The sequence below is a fragment of the Rhipicephalus microplus genome, chromosome X (genome assembly GCF_043290135.1).
Source record: "Rhipicephalus microplus isolate Deutch F79 chromosome X, USDA_Rmic, whole genome shotgun sequence".
Taxonomy (NCBI): Eukaryota; Metazoa; Arthropoda; class Arachnida; order Ixodida; family Ixodidae; genus Rhipicephalus; species Rhipicephalus microplus.
In genome coordinates, this window is record NC_134710.1 from 390,277,593 (window position 1) to 390,299,090 (window position 21,498).

Below are 21,498 nucleotides of genomic sequence, written 5' to 3' on the forward strand. Positions count from 1 at the left end.
AGGGTTCGCTGAGCAAACCTTGGCTACGCCCCTGCTTTACCGTTAGCATAAATAGTTTACCGTGTGGTCCAATATGTGAAGCCAGTGCTTCGGTGGGCGTTAATGTTAGCTTTCGTTGTAGTAAGAATAGAGCTGTGTTGTGGTCTTACAGAAAAAGGAATTGCAGAAAGAGTTGTTTGCTGTAAGCGGCTCTGGAACAGCGCACGTATTAAAGTGGTCAATGCGGACTTGCAACCTACACTTTAAAAGCACAGCAGTGTCGCCGATAGGAAAAGGATGTGCGTCGTATGGTACGCAGTGGTGAAACTAATAGAGCTGATCTTTTTAACGCCGTTTCTTACATTTGCCCGTCTTTATTGGTACGGTGAAATATCATCGCTCCAGTACCCATGTTCATGTTTTTTTTCTTCTTTAATATGGACGAATTAGTCTTAGATACGACGTGTAGTGCACGTTCTGTTAATATGTCCATCTAAATATCGTGACTTCCTTTGATTTTCTGTGCGACCTTCTTAGCAATACACGACCACGTTCGTTTCAATTTTTCTAGAACATCAATTATTATATCCTATACGTTTCTTTTTATTTATGCTACGACAGATCACTAGTGTACGTGCTATATTTCACTTGCCCCACATATAGGAGAAATGTGCGGAACTCTGTTGCCTTCCATCGATCAAGTTCTTCTGTGCCCCTTGGCTTTCGCTGGAAATGCATTGGAAAGACCTTGGATGCCTCTCGCAAGCTCTCATTTAGTTGGCAACGATGATCTCTGCTCAGTCTATTGCTGTGGCCTTGGCATATCCAGTTTATGAGAAGCCGACGCATGACCCCTAAGGAGACAAGGTACATGAATTCTGTTGGAAAGAATGCAACCATGTCAACATCAAGTGACAGAAAGGGTGAAGCAGCAGTATGATGGCGTTTGTTCTCTTGAGAACGAAACGATGCATCAGTCCGTGGTGGTGCATGGAGTCTGGGAAATGTGAATCTGTTTTCGACATGCTTTCCTTTTTGGATGCACCGCTCACAGGCATAATACCCAGTGTGGCCAAAAATACACTCGATGTAGCTTCTTGCAGGGGCATCGCACACCATGGCTTCAATGCGCACATGTACGTGAATGTCTCCTATGCTCCACCCCTCAGAGGTTAGCTTGGCGACTTCTTGCACAAATGGCCGCAAATAATCCTCTAGACACGGTGGCTTCCCTGCGCCGCAGTACACACTGACAACAAATGGCGGCGATGCCTGCACACTTGTTATGCGGCACAAAATGGGCCAGAAAGCCAGCTGGCTACTTTTGTACAGTGGTACTCCATCATTGTTGCCTTGCAGTTTCAGTTCACAAGGAAGTGCTTGCACCTGACGCAACACTTGACGGATGCCTTCTTCAAGACCGAAGTGAACAAACGAACCATTTTTTTCCACCTGAGCTTAACGATCGGTTTTCAAAATGGTTGTTAAATCTTTGGGAAGGTCTGCGACGCCTCTTCACCGACAGAAGTCAAGGACATCGTTAATGCAGTCATGCGTCATTTTATGCTTGCCTGCAATGATTGCAAACTCTTCGCTTGCAGGCCCTTCCACCAATTCAACGGAAAGCCTTGCGCTGCTAGTTAACGCTGCACCCTCGCCCGGCCCTTGCGGCTATCTGAAATGACGCCGTTATCACTCGATTCGCAGCCAAGCGGACTGTCTTCGTCACTTGAGCTACACTCAGGGCTGCTTTGCCTACATAGCGGCACCCCTTGAGACTCTTCGCCACACTCGACAAGATCAGCATTTTGTTCGCAACTGCGGTCGTTTGCGCTCTCTGAAACTGCGTTGAACCGCTTGGGCGCAGCTCACCTGCGTTGTCCATGGAAGTATCATTTGCCAGCCTTCTGCGGCTCACCGGCTCCAGAGGATTAAATGGTGCCACGGGAGCAGCACGCACTCCGTCGCTGCGCAGGGAATCGCAACGAGGCCCCGCGACAAACTGCGTGATTCTGAGTTCGCTCAGCGCCTTGTCGTACTCCCTCGTCACACTGTGACATGTCCTCCACTTGGATGACATGATGACGGAACTAGATGATATGGAAGCCCAAAACCGCAACGTTTGGAAGCCACAACCCGAGCAAACAATTCAATGGTGGGGCCAGAAAATCTACCTGACCAGGCCTGGAGCAACAAGCCAGGGACCAGAGAGCATGGCAGAAAGGCTACTCTTGGCTACTATAAATAGGACACGCCGGCATGGCCAACGTTACTAGAACCTGGTCTAGTAACGTTGGGCACGGCTAGGTCAGGCTAGATGGTTACTAATGAAGGCAGAAGTCATTAGTAACTAAACATGTTTAAAACAGCTCAACATCGGTGTAAACAAAAATTGGTGCTGAGCCGTTTTTATTGAAATGAGGATAAAGTGAGATAACTTCAACATCTCGTCTCCGTAACACGGCACCGCGTATACTGCTTAAATATTCATTATGAAAACTTTTGTTTTGGCAAGTGATTTACTTTTTTAGGAAGCCGCCATTCATTACATAGTCTCTCGTTAGGTCATGTCGTTATCTATCATTTTGTCTTGTGATTTTTTTTTCTGCGTGTGTTGCACCACGGCCACTGTTTTAGTTTAATCCAGTGGTTGTGGTTGTATCTACAGATGACAGATTTAGGTTGTTAATCTGAGCCAGCCCAGACTTGCGAAGATTAAGTTAAATGGTTCATTTCGCCGACTCTGCTTCAACCCCTATAATTTATGTCTGTCCTTCGTAAGGAGTGTAATTGTTGTTCCATAAATAGTTCAGTTGTGAATAATAAAATGTGACAGGAGGTTCACAAAGAGCCTAGGGATCTAACAAACTTTTTTTCGGAACGATCACTCGATTATCAACTATAGATAAAGATTTAAATTCATACGACAAATATTTAGTTATACTTGGAAATATGTTATCAAAGCTGGTTTGCAGGAGAACTTTCAGTAGGTGAATGAGGTGGGCTGACTAATGAACGTATATTGTGGCTTGCTCTGTGGTGATGTAATTCAGTTTTTATATTATCTGTAGACAGTTTGTGCGGTCAGGACGCAAAAATTTCATAAAGGTAAGTCAGTCCAAATCTTTAACACTCTTCGCGACAAATGTGGAGAGCCCAGAACAACATGAGGATTCACGTTCACAAAGAACCAGGGGTCAAAATTCGCAAGCATGGCGTGCGCTAGAAAGAATTATGCGCAGCTGAGAGTTGTGATTAACAATTAAGGAGAAAATCTGACGTACCCCGCCTCAGCTAACCGACTAACACCTAAATGCAGCCTCTCTGGTTACAATAACAAAGAAGCAAGTTAGTTGGCAGGCATTTATTATAAAAGACTGAACGTGTAAATACGGATACAAGAAATATGTGTTTCTTATCTTTGCTGTGTCTGCGTTTGCACGTGCAGTCCATGTTTTTGCGCTGTATGTGACCCATAAACGCACAAATTAATATGTCCGTGGTATAATATCTTGTTGGCAGAGCAGCATGCACGGGAACACTTCGAGTACAAACTACGATCAATATTCTTGGTATTCAGGAAGAAGTTGATTCCTTTCAGCCAAGTCCGCAGTCGATTTCATATACACGTCTGTACAGCTTGGTTCAGTTCATGTGTACATAAAAAATGCGATCTTGCGATATGCTTTGGTGCACGTGGTGGTGGTGGTAGCAGTTAGCACAAGGACGAGGCGCCTAATTTCTGCAGCCCGGTAGAAAGGTTCACAGCGCAGCGTCTGATCTTGTGAAACGGCGCAGCCATGGAGGTAGGGCATTCAATCCCCTCCTTATTTTTGTATACTCTGTCCTTGTGTACATTGTAGAACACATAACAGTAATGATAGCAAACAGATCATTGGTTAGGGTAGGCTCGGTGTTTTTATTTAAAATGGAACAACGAGGAAGCTGCTGAAGTTCGTGCCGGTATACAGCTGCTTTATATGGAGATGAAACTTTAACGAAAAAAAAATGTAATGATAAACAGTAGGCTCATAACAAACAACATTTTCCTGAGGGTGCATGGAATATATGTCCCATGCAAGGCTATGCACTGCAGTCCTTACTGCATTAATTATGTACACGTACTGCAGGGCATGCAAGTGTATGCAGACATACGCTGACGAAATGACATTTTTTGCTACATACAAACGTGCACCGCACCAAATAAGACGCACGTGTTTGTATAGTCAGGGAACACTCGTGAATATTGGTGAAATCACACAGCTGGCTTACTGTATAAGACAAACACGATTGCGAGCAATAAAATGCGGTGCTGTGTAAAGAGGCCTACTTAGGTTACGAGGAGAATTATCAGTATGACATGCACTCCACGTGTCAAACTTTTGCAACATATAAAGAGACTAATAATGGAAATTTGCCTTTGTGAGTTAACATGACAATACGAAATGAAGAAGCCACACGAGAGAACAATTTATCGTGGGCTAAATATTGTGTTTTCAATATTATACACAGCTTTGCAAGATAATATCGACAAGTTTTACTCGTCTAAGTGTGAGAGGTGTGGGCCTGATAAAATGCGATGTTGCTTCAGCACCTTGCTTTCGTTATATTGCAATTTTGTTCAACTCTCTCAAATACGGACACCGTAAATTTCTAATGGGTGCTCGAACATGTTAAGCAGGCCGCCGGGCAAAATCTTTGTAACATTTTATTACCGAAACAGCGATACTAGCAATGCTTGAGCTGCACTTGCTGTTTTCGAAATTGTAACTTCCTCAATCTCATCATTGTGATCAGGAAACAGAGAGGAAAAGTACAACAGTGGCACGTAGAGAAATATTCAATTTCAAGCCTTTTAGGAATATCATCTAAACAAATTGCCAGTTCACTGGGCTTTGAATGCTCGATGGAAACAAACAGCTGATCAGGCACGCAAGCTTGGCTTGGCGCTGGCTTGGCCGTTCATACAGAGCCAAAAGCCGCTGCAGAAGACTGGATTGCGGATCAGATTGAGACAGAATATTTTTTACATATTTGTTTTCTTTGTTTGATTTCTCTAATTTCTTTTGTAATGGCGTGGACCGCGCTTCGTGATCTCGTGTACCGGCGCACTGTTTTTCAGTTTAGTATGGCGCACAATACTACATGATTGCATGCTTTAATTTAAAAAGGTTCGCGAGTATGGCAGCAACACTGCAATGTCGGGAAGAGGATAGTAGTAGAAGCAGTAGCAGCTGCATGCCCGGATGGAGTGCCTCAGGAATGTCAACCCTATGCCTTTTGTGTTGGCTGTTCTGGAAGTTCCGCCAACTGTATCAAAAGAGACGACCCCGTCGCTTGTCCTCTTTTTTTCCTTTGGACATCAACGACAACATTGACGGGCGACGTGTTCGCCTTCATCGTGCACGTGAGTATAGGTTGGTTTTTCATTTGTGTGAATTCTTGTTGAGGTTGGCAACTTGTCGACTTCATCCTGATCACCTGTCGCCCGCGATAAGTCGCATACGTGTGATATTTAGGGGAAATAAATGATAATGTACATTTTCTGCTCCATTTGCGTGACTTAGCTACACCAGGACGTGAGGTAAGGTCGTTGTCGCCCATCCACTAGCAGGCAAGATCGATCACTCGCATCCTTCAGTTCACGAATCAAAGCGCCTGCCTTAAAATTACTAAGCTGCTCACAAAAAAATTTCACCGAAGCAATTTTGTTTTCTGTGAACAATGCACCGTAGATTTGTCTTGAATAACAAGAAACCTTGAAAAATAAATATCACAACCTTTTAGAAAACGCTGTGTCGAAGGGCTAAGCACGGCATTTTGTAAAAGGCTCATTACATTCACTATTTTTCCGTAGTTTCTGCTTGAAATTAAAGTTGTCTATGAATTTCATGGCCCAATCTTTCAATTTGGCTGAAAATCTCGGCGGCAAAAATTTTGTTCAGTATCCCTTTAAAGGCAGGTGTAGGTGCTATCATTTCAGTCACAAATCTTTTTGCAAGTTGGTCGGCTGGTTAACAATAAGGGTACTAACTAGAGTTCCAGATTTCATCAGCAACACATCATCATGGCTTCATCAGATGCTGCATTAGTGTGGCACTATATACATTCTATCCTCATTTTTAAAAGGTTGTACCGTATGGTCCACTGTTACAGGAAACAAGCGAGCTCATGGACGGTGAGCCATGTGGTGCTTACTGGCAGCGAGGCTTGTGAATGTGACGCATGCGCATAGAATCGGGGTACGCCCAGTTATGTCTGCTATTTCTCCGCCTGTACGCATGACAGCATTGGAAAGCGCAACTGTATTTTGGCTGTGCAATTTATTTAGCCCAGTGCCTCCTGCTTCAGGGATTTCCAGTGAGCACAAAAAATGCATGATTTTAATCAATGCTGCAGTGTTTTGCAAGTTCTCACCGTAAAGCACATCATATTTTTCGCATAATGCTCGCTGCAACTGGCAAGTTTCGATGACTCGAAATGCTGTTCAGGTCTTATGTAGGAAACATTCTAAGCTCGTCCTTGTGACCATGAAATATTGGTTTATTAAATAGTGGAAGGCAAAGTTGGTACCAGTTGATTTACAGTGTGAAAATGAAAAGTGCGAAGGCCTCGCAAGTGAGCCCCGAGAGCATGAGCAGAGAAGTAGCAGATGCGGTATGTACCGACTTGATGAATCGATGCGCATGCGCTGCATTTCCAAATCTCACCAGCACTAGCGCTTGACGGACTGCTGGCCACTCACTAGCGTGTTCCTTCTGAAACAGGACATTGGCCCTGTAAGCAAGTTCTTGAAGGGCATAAGTAAAATGTAGATTCGGCCCCCTAAATGGGCCTATCTTTGAACCATTGGGCTTATGAATTAGTGCCCTTTTCAAAATACAAATATTCTGAGCAAGAAACTGTGACAGAACAGTGCATGCAGTTTAAAAATGGGAAAAAAAGTCTTTAATTGTCCCCTTTATACATAGTGTTCATGTGATGTCACTTCTGCCGTTGTCGCCCTCTCCCGCCATGCCCGGGTAACTTCCTGGGTACCTACGGCAGTTCACGTGCTGCAGCGCGGTTTGTTGGGGGCTCGTCATCTGTTGCAGTGAACGATGTTGAAAGGGAAGCATTGTGGTTTTTTGTTGTCGTACTTTAACGAGCTCATTGGATCAGGAAAGCCTCGCTCATTCACTCGATACAAGACCAGATCATCAAGATGTGCGACACGTACACCAGCCACCACGTACACCGGCTGCCCGCCACGACCTATGAGGGCCTATTATCTCGCTTTCTCTACACATTGCCTGACCCAAGAATGAGTGAAAGCTCAAAATCTCTCGAGCCGCAATTTTAATTGATTGATTGATATGTGGGGTTTAACGTCCCAAAAGCACTATATGATTATGAGAGACGCCGTAGTGGAGGACTCCGGAAATTTAGACCACCTGGGGTTCTCTAACGTGCACCCAAATCTGAGTACACGGGCCTACAACACGAGCCGCAATTTTAAAAGTGGATGAGCGAAGCGCAGCAGCTCCCATCGAAAACTAGTCGTGCAGAACTAAACAAGTTTACGAAAGATATATTATTATTATGGATATATTGTCACAGCCCACGCCACCAAAGTAGCAATGCCCCCCCCCCCCCTCAAGTGTTTTAAACAGTGCTGATGTTGAGCTTGAGCCTCTTTGATTGCAATTTGTGGAAACAGTCAACGAAAACATTATACAAGGCAGATACAGACTTTGCGTGGTGTGTGCCGCGGTAATGCTGGTCATCACTTTTTTTCTCGTATGTTTTAACACCTTTTTCACTTTGTATTTTACTTTTGTTGTACGCTAATGTACAGTGGAGTCACTGAACATGATGGAGACTATGTTATAAAATTAATTGACTAACTTTTAAAAATCTTGACCCCCCCCCCCAACTTGAACCAATCAGCTATACTTCAAAGTGAACTAATATTATTTCCCATTCTTTATCAGTATGTTTCAATGCAATACCCAAATTTCTGCGATCGCCATCACGATTTTAACTGCGGACAAGTTTGTATGTAAAGTATATTGGTAAGCTATATCTGTTTGCAGGTAAGTACTTGGCTATGGCACTTACCCGTAATGAAGTTGCACCTGAAGATGCAAATATCGCAGTTTCTTTAAGTAGATTTCGTTAATCTGCCCCAGCCAAATTCGCTGGTAGTTTTAGGAAAATCGCAATGTGCGTTCTCAATTTTCGGTAATAACTTTCAGCTAAGAAACACCCTAAGCTTTGCACCCTCTTCGTGGACTACTAAATCAACTTGCCTCACTAGCAGCTCATAACTCCTCAAACTTGCATCGTGAGGCAAAACTAAATGGGTGCAAGTACGAGAAGACAACACGGCAGTGGTAGACGATAGAGTCGGTTGGTACCCTCGCATGTCAGTGGCGCATTTCGGAAATGACGAAGGGGCGCTGCGTGATGCACGTGCACAGTTTGTGTATATAGTTGCTGTACTGGACAGCAATTTTTTTTTCTTATCTGGGCAGTTTTAGCAAACGAAGCTTCGTCATATGGCGTGATAAATGAAGCGAATCTACAGGTTGAACCACATCACTTCCTTGCTGTACTTTTGCACTTTTTAGCTCGCAAAGTTTATTTGTACATATAAGTAACAACTTACCAGCAATAAGGCAGCACTCATTTCTTTATCACGTGATCATCTCTGGTGTGCTACTGCCTCAATATTTCAAATTCTAAGCACCTACATCATTGTATGCTAACTTTTCCTTCAAAGTGAGAAAAGCCACATGTGTATCGTAGATCAAGAAGCATGCCAGTTTCACGTACCTTCAAGGTAAAATTCAGTAATGCACAGTTGATCAAAAAGATTAGTTAAATGGTGCGTCTACATAGCAGAGCACCTGTGGCACCAATTAAAAACACTTTGCATAGCTTCCACTTATTCATTTTACATCTAAGACTACCAAGTATTGTGCTGTACGTACCACATTTCCCATGTGGCTATTAGGCAAAGAATAGGTCGTTGTTGCATGTGGCAGTACTAAGTATTGCACACTAAACAAGGTCGAACAAGCTGTCAGCTGCAGTGTGTTAAGAAACATCTATGCTATTTTGTACAGACAGTACTGTCACATTTCATCAGTGTGCAGTTTTATGCAATATCAATAATTATACCACTACATCCTTATTTACACTGGGCATATTGCAGAGAACAAATAAAAAGCTTTGTAGCATAATGTGAAAGATGTCAGTTTTTTTCATTTTCAGCACTCTATTCACTATAATTTCTCTCGTTTTCATTCATGTAAATTATAAGCTACCATTTTCCAGTGTACGTTCCCAACTGTGGTTACAACATAACATGTTGTAACCACAGTTGGAACGTACACTGGTACACAGTTGGAACGTGCACTTGGTACTTCTTCTCATTATTCAGAAACATTAAATTTTTTCTTGAAATTTGGGGCGTCTTTTTTATTAGAGCTCCTCTGGGCTTGACATGTAGTTCGTTATCAGTGAATGAACGAAATCGACGCAGTATCTTGGCTACAAACTTTACCACTTTGGTTACAACATGGCAAAGCTTTTTGCTGTCGTGACATTTCCTGAAGAACAGGATAAAGTGGCCGTTGTGCCACTCTCCTGGCTAACAGAAGACTGGGCTCAGTGCCACTGGCCTTCAAAGAGGAGGCGTGTTCGGGTGAAAGAATTGATTCGAGACCGGGTGGACCCAACTGCAGCCTGGCAAAAATACCCATTCTGTCTTGTGGCTCGTTGCAGTAAGTGAAGTTTCCGAGCTTTTTTTATGTTTACCTTGGGCGCATCAGGCTAATTATGACAAAAAAGAAAAACTTTTCACCTAGGAAACAACCGAAATTTGGGCACATTAACATGTGCCACCTTCCTTGTCCCTTAATTTTTTTGTTTTATTGCTGTGTTCTCCCTTCACAGACCAAATTAGGCATGCCACTATATCTCAGTATCTCTTCCGATGCTTTTTTTTAAATGCAAAGCACTTCAGGTAGTAAGGCTGCTGTATGCTGTCACTGTTGCTTGGCCTGACACCTGCAAATCTACATATAGCATATTGAGCACATGCTCACACATAAAAGTAGTCTTCTTCCTCTTCTCTGAGTGTTTTGACGGTTATATTAATGCGGGACGTTACTACTATGGCTAGGTGCAGCGTTGATATTCTGTCTAACAAAAAAAATGAGCCCTCAAGCGTACACTTCTTTCTTATCGCTCCACAAACATGACAATGCAAACCATGTGAGAAAATTACGAGCGGAGGCCGGCGAAAATAAAAAAGAAAGAGAAAGAAAGGATACAACTTAAAAAAAGTAGAAACAGAAAGAGAATTACAAAAAAGTGAGAAAAAAGAGGAGGAAAGAAATAAAAAACCAAAGAGAAAGAAAAAAGGCTCCACACTTCCTTCAGGCTTAGCAGCAGCTGGGCAAAGCTGCCTTAATTTTTTTCTCACCTCGTTTTTTTCATTTGCCTTTTCCTTTGCCACTCTTGTTTCGGGAGGGCATAGAAAGCATAATATAAACCTGCTATGGCAGGCACTTATGAAAAGAGACTGCAATTAAAACCATTCGGTACAGTGACAACCACTGTTCAAGGATTTTTCGCTATGCACATAGTCACCAAACACTTTTACTTTCTTTGAGGCTGTAGCCGATGCCAGCTGAAAAATGGGGACCAACACTGCCAAGTAATTAGTCGTACATACGCCCGGAGACTGGCGTGCATCATGCGTCTGTGTAATGCACAGCCTTCTCATTCTGACGCATGCAACTTACTCTATGAAAATTTTCGTGATGATGAATCCACGCTTTGAAAAAGTACTGGGCTTGAATTCTTCAGAATATACATGAATTGGTTAAAGTTAATTTGGACACCTTGTGGCACCAACGTTCGGCATAGCAATTGCCATGTGGGAGCAGAAGGCTCAAAACAAACAAATTGTTCGGGTGACTGAACTGACGTCACTGTCATGAAGTCGGAGCTTCTCAGACTCTTGATCCTTTTCGTGGACACCATGCACACAGTCCACTAAATGGCCACCTATTATAGCAAGCAAGATGTTGCCATCAAGCAGTCTATCTGCTTGACATGTCCACATGAACCAGCTTCAAACAGTCTATAGGAATTGTCTAATTGTGTTCGTTAACTGAAAGTATAAAGTACTTTAAATCGCTCTTGAGGACTTGAGAAGGATCGTTGTAAGGTGCTTGTAATGGAGCATGAGTAACATCGTAGTGGATGAAGATGCGGCTGGTATCAAGTGGTAGTGGGCTTGTATAAGCTGTCTTGCAATCATGACGAAGTGGCGGCACTGCGGCAGTAGCCATAGTAGTTCGCAGGCAATCGGCATAGCAGTGTACTTCAGCAAATGTCAATTCTGAAGTAAACAATTCGCTAGGTACACAAAGTGTAGTGCCAAAAACTGGCTCTGCAGACGAGCGCTGCGTGTTTCCTTTCAATGCTGTGTGAAGACCTAGTAAAACCAAAAGCAGGTGCTCTGTCCATGGAGTTGCTGAGTATTGTGCTCGTGATGCTTTTAGTTGTGCTGATATTTTGGGGGTGAAGTTGCTGCTGAAAATGTGTTGCTTTTGGTGTTCATTGGAGAGTGAGAGCACATTGTGATAATCTGCTCTGGCAACTTCAGAATAGTTGCCTTGCATGGCCAGACTATGTCTTAGCTTTAACTTGTCACCACTTTCTAGGTTTGCCACCCGCTTTGCAATACTGTGATCTATCCTTACCTTGCATCGTCACAGAAGAAAGCCGTGCAAGCGCTACTGGGCTTCTTACGAACTACTGGCCTGTCGGAACGCCTCTGAGTGTACTGATTTTGTGCGTGCGTGTGTGTCGGTGTTTTTCTCTTATTTATTTTTTTTACTCACCCTTACTCTTTCAACCCCCTATTCCCCAACCCCAGTGTAGGGTATCATACCGGATACTAGCATCTTGTTAACCTCCCTGCCTTCCTTATTTCTCGTTTCTCTCTCTCTCTCTCTATCCTTACCTTGCATACGATGGTACCCAATACACAGCCATCCCGTTCTCAAGAACCAACACAGCTACAAGACTTTGTTCGCTTGCACGTGACCTCACACTGGTACAGTGGAACTCAACAGACTTCACAAACGCGCGCCTGCATAATTTGGATCCCGATCTGCAGCTTCGTCTTCCCACAAGAATATCTCGAGCTGAGGAGACTCTTCTATGCCGCTTGTGGCTTGGAGCGGCCTTCACGAACGCATACTCTTATCTTATTGGGATGGCCAGCTCTCCTACACTACATGCACTTACTGCAGTTGCGAAGAAACCATCGCGCACCTTCTGTGTGAGTGCACCCATTTCAACGCGCAAAGACAAGAACTCACTGCAGCTCTGGATAGACTAGACGATCGGCCTTTGTCGGAACAAAGGATTCTGGGTCATTGGCCGAGCCCATCCTCAGCCCAGAAGGCTTTGAAAGCTTTGCTGTGCTTTTTGCGGTAAACTGGCCTCAGAGACAGACTTTAGTGTCTTATACTCTTTGATGTTGCATTTCCTCTGTCGCATTTTTTTTTGTAATTTCTCTTTCTCTTCGCAACATTTCTTTATAACATCCTTCATTCCCCTCACCCCTTTCCCCAGCACAGGGTAGCCAGCCGGTCTAAGAACTGGCTAACCTCCCTGTCTTTCCGCTTAAACTTTCTTCCTCTTCTTCCTCCTCTATCCTTACCTTGGTTGCAGTGCAAAACAAGACGAAAGCAACAGGGAGTAAATAACAACATGGCACTCTGTTGTTGCTTTTCTTCCTGTGGTCCTCATCTTGATCTTTCTTGTAATTCAAGTTAAAATGTAATTGCAACCAACTGGCCCAGCATGCCGTCTATAGTTGAACCCCACCACAACGAACGCCGCTTTAACGAAATTCCTGCTACAACGAAATATTCACGGTTCCCCGTCAGCAGTGTAGGAGTTCGCCACAACGAACACTTTTTCTTCTGCCATCCCACTTCAACAAAATTTAACAATGCGATTCCAGGCTCAGTCTTAATTGCTATACAGTGACCCCAATATTTAACATTTTGATGCATTTTCAGAACCTTAAAATACGTCGACGAAGTCTAAAACACGCATTGACACCACCAGAAATCACCGCTGTTAAGCAAGCATAGGCGCCGCCATTGCTCGCTAGCGATGGCAATGAAGCTGCACTGCTTTGCCAAAAGGGGGGCAGCCTCATTGCCATCGCTATTGAGGAATGACGGCGCCCACGCTTGCGTAACAGCGGTGGTTTCTGGTGGTGTCAATGCGTGTTTTAGACTTCGTCGACGTATTTTAAGGTTCTGAAAATGCATCAAAGTGTTAAAAATTGGGTTTACTGTGTATCCGCAGACGATTCAAAGTTGAGGCTCAGCTGCTTAGTTCATAGTTTCCTTCGCACAGCTGCTGCGTGCATTTGCTGAACGATGCCTTTTTCGATTTCAATGCTTATCATTTTGTTCGTGCTTGGCGAGTGTGGTAACTAATCAGAGCAGCTGTTCGTCCGCATTATCAACAAAATCAGCTAGCCGCGAGTTATGGATGATAAGAATGGCACAAAATAAGGCAAAAGTCACCGCTTCACGATACCCTGCTGCCATCTCGGCGTTTTGACAGCGGACAGCTGCCGGTGTTAATGTGTTCATGCAACTGTTTGATTCGTTCACGAAAGCGGTTATAGGCACTGTTTCAGCGTGCTTTTCACCGTGACCTCGATATGCATGGGTGAGAATCGTATCTGACGCTGCTAGGATAGAAAAATAAGCAGCGAACACTTTTTCAATTTTGAGCATAAACGTTTCTTTGTTTTACTACTTCAGATTGATTATATTTTTTCGCTTTCACAACGAAATTTTTTCTTAATCGAAATTTTTCCCGTGCCCCTTCAGTTTTGTTTTAGCGGGGTTTGACTGTATTATGATCGATAGTGCTACTGTCAAGAAAAATTGAGGTCTACGTTGGTTTCACAGCCCATGTTACTGTACTCCCCTTCTGCCAGAAGTTGAGGAATGGTTGTTCTCTTCCTGTTTTCCTTCATATAAATTATAAAAATGTGCAATTAATCTAAGCGATAATTATTTAGAATAAATAGGACAATTTACCCTTAACGTATGTAAGATCAATTCGATCGGACTGGAGTCGGATTTGTGTGATGTCGGCCATGGATGCAATATGTAATAGACTGGGGTGGTTGGAAAGTGTGCTCCTACAAACTGTGGTCATTCTCCTACCTAATGGGATACTGACGCAAAATTTCGTGGCCGAGATAGCCTGCAGGATCGATACCATGAACATTCTTATATCATCTGCAGAATATCAACAGGGAATATAGCTTGAAAGGTATTTTACAGCAATTTTCAAGTTTAAGGTTACCGACGCTATCAAAAGAGATCCATCGGGAACCCCTTGCTTTCGTCACGTCACCACACTTCAGTCAATAAAGTGAGTTGTGATGACGTCAGAGCCACCATTTTTTTTTCTGTTTACTTCAGCAGTCTATACTCCTCGGCTGCTAGTGGCAAACGCGTGGACGCAGCAAACATGCTCAAACTTTTGTGTTTTGTGACACTGCAGTTTTCTGTTTGGAAGGACTTCTTGATGCAGGCCGTGCGAAAGTACGTCACAGTTCTTGATGAGTGCGGCGAGTGGGGTGGGTTGGTAAATATGCATGACTTCGATATCTTAGCGCCATAAAACGGAGACGAAAGAAAGAGATGTAGACAACATGAGTGCTAACTTCAAACCACCTTTGAAGTTAGCGCTTATGTCTACGTCTCTTTCTTTTGTCTCCGATTTTTGGCACTAAGATATCGAAGCCATGTATCACAGTTGTGCCGACGTGGTCAAGAGCTGCCCATGCTAGATGACGATAGTTGTCGTTTTCGAAACTCTCTCAAACAGAAACTGGTCGATATTGAGGAGCTTGAATTATTTATCTGTCGCGCGCTGCAGCAAACAATGGGCAGTGTTCAGTATAACTAGCCTCACAGTGCAGAAAAAATGCGAGGCCAAATTTTAGCGTCAGTACCCCTTTAAGGCTTCATGCTGAGAGTTGAGGCTGGTTTGTAAATTGCCGTATTTACTCGCATAATCCTCGCACTTTCTTCGGCGGAAAACCGATGCAAAGGTGGGGGGGGGGGGGGGGGGGGTGCGTGAATTGCGCGGGGGGAACTTTCCACGAAAACATACAGAGCGAAAAGGAAAACGAAGTGGCCGCAAATTGGGATTCTCACGCATTTTTTTTTCGCTCATCGGAGATCGGCTCAACGTCGAGCGGCAGGATCCTTTCAGCTAAGATTTGGTTTGTTTTTCATTCTTCGTATTTCTTGTTAGTTTCTCTCAACTGAAACGTTGTTGCAGTCCTTTGGAGGTCAGGCAAGTCAGAATATTCTGATGTCTTTCTCATCACCTGGCCAAGGGCACTCCCCTTGGCTGGCCTCACTACCGGTCAAGGATTGGGCGCTTGATACCTTGCTACGCAGTGGAGATAGCTACGTCCCTGTGGCTCTGGTTCCTACAAATGGGGGTTTCATTCCAATGAAGAATCCGAAGGTGATACAACTGGAGCTTCAGAAAGCCTCGTCGCTTTTCCAGAAGATTACTGAGGTCCGCCAGTTCGGCCGAGGGGGTATCCTGTGCTGCTCTGCAGACCAGGATTGCGTGCGAGAGCTTCTGAATTGCTCTGAATTCATTGCACAGCCGGTGAGCCCGTTTATTCCAGCTCATCTTGCATGTACGAAAAGCATACTCCGTGGGGTGGATACGAGCCTGGCACCTCAAGAAATTCTAGACTAATTTGCTGTAGCTGGGGCAGTTTAAGTCTATTGATGCACCCGAACGACTGATAAAACAAAATCGCCTACTGAATCAGTTATAGTAACTTTTGCAGGAAGAGTCAGACCAACAGAAATTAAGGCATGGCCACTAATCCACAAAGTAGAACCACTTTCCCCGAAACCTTTGCAGTGCTCAAAATGTTGGCGATTCGGCCACAGCATGAAAGGATGCAGATCACAGGCTAAATGTCGTCTGTGCGGAGACAGTCATGACAGCTGCGATTGCAAATCTGATGACCAGAAGTGCTGCTTGTGTAATGGAGCACACCCTGGAGACTCTGCTGAATGTGGCGCAAAAGAAAGAGAATTGTGTGTTCTAGAAATCATAGAACGCAGGCGTTGCTCTAGGAGAGAGGCGGTAGCAGAAATGCATGAAAGATCGAAAGGTTACGCAGTCATAACATCCCGGCACACAGCGGCAATGGATGCATCGCTTGCAAAGTCGATAACTGAGGCTATTTAAAAGTCTACTGAAAAGGCAATGCAGCGTCTGGCAGCTACTCTTTTTGAAGCCTTGGCTGATATGTTAACACAACAGCTGACACAAATCATTGGTACAGTTTCTGTACAAAATCGGGATTCGCACGCTCTGTTGATTTCAAGGGGTACAGAGGAGGAAAATCAGACAGTTAATCATAGATCTATCTCTCCGAAAGCAGAACCTTCAAAAAATAGAGTTCAGGCTTAGTCAGAACCTGTGACATATGATTCAGGAGACTTTACAGATATGAACACAGAATCTCTAAGAACTTTGAAATGTAACAGATCTCCCCCTTCTAAAAAGTCTTCTCAGAACCCAAAATCCAAGAAATACTTGTCAAAGAAAGACTTCTTTGAGAACCTTTCAAAAAATGATTTCTTGAAAAAAGATATTCTGGATCAGGCAGTTTATTCTGCCAGTATAGCATCAAAATAGGTTCCCTAAAAATTCTGCAGTGGAACTGCCGGTATATTTGGTCGGCAACTACAGACTTACAATATATTTCTTCGCAAATTTCTCCCGACATAATTGCCATTCAGGAAACCTGGCTTGCTAACGGTGAAAAATTTTACATGAAAAATTATCGATTAATCCGGCTGGATCGGCCGAGTAGAGGTGTAGGTCTGGCTTTCTTAATATCAACTAAATTTAGTCACAGAGCCAAGATATCGTATCAGTGTATGGATACGAATTACGAAATACTGGTGTTAGACATAACACTACCAGACTGCTCGTCTTTCTCTATTGCAAATGTATACTTTTCTGCAGGAGTTCAAGACACGAGATGCCTCGATATTATGGTAGTTTTATGCAGAAAAGAAATAGTACTGTGGGGTGATTTCAATTCACACCATGTGTCTTGGGGCTTCAAATCTGATGTATGCGGAAGACGTTTGTGGGAATGGACGCTTGATACTAACTTTTCCTTATTGAACTCACACGTTGCTACATTTGTAAGAGGTAACTCTAAATCTACTATTGATTTAACATTTTCCAGCTCCACTTTAAGCATATCTTCGTGGAATATATTAGATTGTGCTACAAACAGTAACCACCTTCCCATTACTTTCGAAATTAAGTTCCCGGGGTTTAGTTTGGCAGAGAAAGTTGGTTCATTCGTAAATTATGCTAAATTACAAAAAGACGTAAAATCTACGTTAACTTTTCGCAAGGAAATGCAGGAAGACCTTAGGGCTTTGAGTCTATGTGCGGTGTTGAAACAATCATTAAAAAATTCAACGTTTACTGTAAACTCGAACACAGCGGGATCTTTTAGCCCGTGGTGGAATCTAGAATGTGTCAGGGGGTATAGAAACCGAAGAGCGGCTTGGACAAAGCTGTTAATTAACCAATGCCTCAAAAATTGGAGTGACTATAAATTCATGGCCGCTGATTTTAAGCGTCTAGTGCGCAAAGCAAAAGAATACTATGATATGAATAAATTTAATTATCTCTCTAAGTCTAAGAATAAGAAAATGCTTTTCAGGTTTTTACGTGCGAGAAAAATGATTCCACAGGCAGAAAGCAGTCATTCCATCATTATGTCTCCTCGAGAACTATCTGACTTCTTGGAAAATATTGCTAAAGGCTTGCAAACCAGGTTTACGACAATTATGCCAAAGTTCATGGTGAAATTAAGAGTGGATTGTGATTTCCAGGGGGTATCTTTAGCGGAACTGGCGGTTGTGATGAAGAGCTTACCGCCCACTGCTCCTGGACCTGATGAGGTGACCTCTACAATGGCTAAAGTGCATACAAAATATTCCCACACGAAATCCGCAATATAGTTAATTATTCACTGAAAAATTCTTGGAATCTGGCAGATTGGAAGCTTTCCAAAATAATTCCGATACTTAAGAAACAGGGAATGGAGTTTACTCTGGATAAAACAAGGCCTATTTCATTGACATCTAACCTGGTCAAGCTTGTAGAGAGAGTCTTAAATGCCCGTATAATAAACTACATCAATGAACATAGAATCCCAGACAAATTGGCTTTAGATCGGGATACTCCATTTGGTGTGCACAAGTGGATTTGGAAAGTCGCATACAGCGGGCTCGGAATTGCTGCGAATACTGTGCACTAGTCACTCTAGACTTAGCTAAAGCGTACGACAAAGTGGAATATCCTATCCTAATCCAGCAGATGCAAGACTATCGCTTTCCAAAATATATAACAGCATGGATCACAGAGTTTGACAAAGACAGAGAATTTTATTGCTTCTTGGATGGATGCTCTTCTAAAAGATATAAGCAAACACGATGTGTATCTCAGGGCTCAGTATCATCCCCGGTGTTATTCAACATATTACTAAGTTCCATTCCAACTCATCAGGATATCTAAATTTACGTATATGCAGATGATATTGCTTTCTTCGCAACAAACAGTGATCTGCACTCATTGTATCAGGCATTACAGAATTACATGAACATGCTAGAAGGATGGCATGACAATAACGATATGTCATTGAACGTGAAAAAAAAGTGCGCTTCTGCCATTTTCTTTTAAGGATCGTGTCAACATTTCCCTGATGTATCGTACCGAACTCATTCCCCAGGTCGATTTCCTGAAATACCTAGGCATCGTATATAATAGGACGCTAAATTGGAAAAGCCATATAGACGAGGTTGGCTGTAAAGCATCACGTGCCTTGGGGTGGTTACGCAAATTGGGAAACAGAAAAACAGGATTGCGTAGGAGTTCATTGATAATGATTTACAAGATGTATGTGCGGTCTATAATGGAATTCGGGTGCGTATTATTTTCAGGCAGCACGGCTTACAAGATGAGACAATTAATATTATTAGAACGAAAAGCTTTGCGCTTGTGTCTTGGACTCCCCAAATTTGTGGCAAATAATGTTTTGTACGTGAAAGCGCGCCTTCCACCTTTGTTAACTCGGTTTCGAATACTTACAGTTCAAACTTTCTTAAAAATAAACAATTCGCCTCTGCGACAAGCTTCTTACGTTTTTATTCAAGAACCAACCACATTCTTTGGAACACAATGGTCTAGACTACACTCCCTTCAGATTAGGTTCGTCCAAGCGCTGCTAGAGCCTCTCAATGTAAATATTTATCAGATTGGCATAACGAAGACGCCTAATTGAAAACACGAAATTAAATTTGATGATATTTTCCCCTATAATGTGAAAGAACTGCCCCTTCAATATTCAAATATTCGGTTAAAAGACTACTTGACTCATTTGTCCATAAAAAACATTATTGCGACGGATGCATCCGTATTGAACGAAAAGGCTGAAGTAGGCATCTTCTGTACTTCTCTCGACTGATCTTTCTCAGTTCGATTACCAGATTACACGCCTATATTCATCGCTGAATTATTTGCTATAATTCTAGCGCTTCGTAAACTTCCTGCAAGCGAATCAGAAGCGGTCATACATACCGATTCTCTCTCAGTATGCACTGCACTATCTACAGCAAAACATTTGACATTATTGAGTATGATTAGCATTACCAGCAAACCTGAAAAAATTTCACTTGCTATGGATACCTGGCCACTGCGGGATTTATCCAAATGAGATGGCAGACTCGTTAACCAAAGCATCTTTAAGCGGACCAATCTTACCTATTGTACATGATTTCGCCTACGTAACAGTACTCAGATATAGTAATGCTTGTTTGCACAAAGAAATAGAAAAATTATCATTGGATAAAGTCAGAGACTTCGTACATCTAAGATTTTGCTGGAACAAACACTGGTGTGTGTCTCGGCAGTTAGAAATTACAATCACCAGATTACGATGCAGGATTCCGCATCTGAATTACTACCTACATAAAGCTGGACTAACAGCATCTCCGTTGTGTCTCTTTCGCAAGGAATCGGAATCAATAGATCATTTCTTTTTATCCTGTCAACGATATGCTTATCAAAGGAAAAGATCCCTGGTCAAAGCAATTCAGAAGCTAGGTTTGAAAATAAACGTGGAACTAATTTTATCCCTCAGAGGGATTACATTAGGTTAGAGCCACAGTGAGGTTTTCTCTGCTGTGTGCGAGTACATAATGGCAACAAAAAGATTACCCTGTTAGTCTATTGTTATTATTTACGGCTACGAGACTACCTGAATGCCTGACTTAGCACACTTGATGATCCTGCCGTCCGGTTCTTGGCCGATCCCCCTTTGTCGGCGAGTGCCAGCGAAGCTGAAGGTTCATCATCATCATCATCACACCAGCAACTAACATCAAGCTTTGAGAAGTGCTAATTAAATTGTACCTCAACAATAAAAGCAGGGGCTCAACACCAGGCAAGAGTTATTTGAGACTCAAAAAGTGCAAGCAAATAGTCGAGAATTAGAATACCATACGCAAAGCTTTTGGGCGTTGCGGTAGCGTTCGTCACTCAACCGGAGCCCTCAAAAGGTAAGCGTAAGATGTCAATATTGGGCTGATTGCTATTTAACAGAATCATTCCCAGTTTCCTTCTGAAGCAATAAAGTTCACCATCAATCCCAGTCACGCGGTAGGCCCAACGCGTCTTGATGGCTTTCAGCTGCCGTCACCAGTAGCACACGCAAAACTCGTCGACTCCAAAGGGCCTACCGGCGGCCCTGTTGCCGTTTTCTAGTGCATGATCAATCACTTTCAACTTTAAAGCAGCCGTGTAGCTTCAGTATCGCCCCATAACGTGACAAGATTTCTGACACAACATACAAAACACGCCGCAACGCGCACTTGCCGCTTTTGCTTGGCTTGGATTGGATTGAATCTCCGTGCAATAATAGTACGCTTGATGCTTAAGAGATGGCGACAGATTGCGCGCGCTATCCTCATGAACAGCTGGAACGAGCAGACAACATCATTGCGGCAATTTTTGAGGGTGTGATAATTACTCGAGAAAAAAAAAACGTATTTTTGTTGGCCAATGTGGGGGGTGCGTAAATTATGGAAGTGCGAGGATTACGCGAGTAAATACGGTATCCTGAGGACTTGCAGTACCAGCTTAGTGAATTTGTACAGATTTTTCATGTTTCTAAACAGGTCACTTTTCATTGATCACAGAAGTGTCAATTTGTGACAAGTGATCAAATGGGGATCAAGTTTAAATATGTGCAATTAAAGCAGTGAAGCAGTAGGTTTGCACTCTTTTACCAGTTTGAATGTTGCCATCAATTTCTCAAGTTAGTGAGAGCTATAGTAGACA

At 43.1% G+C, this 21,498-nt stretch overlaps 1 pseudogene; it reads right to left on the bottom strand.

Annotated features, from left to right (window-relative positions):
- Positions 1 to 591: 591 nt before the first annotated feature.
- LOC142775421 (uncharacterized) lies at positions 592 to 2,059 on the bottom strand (annotated as a pseudogene).
- Between the last annotated feature and the right edge of the window lie 19,439 nt (positions 2,060 to 21,498).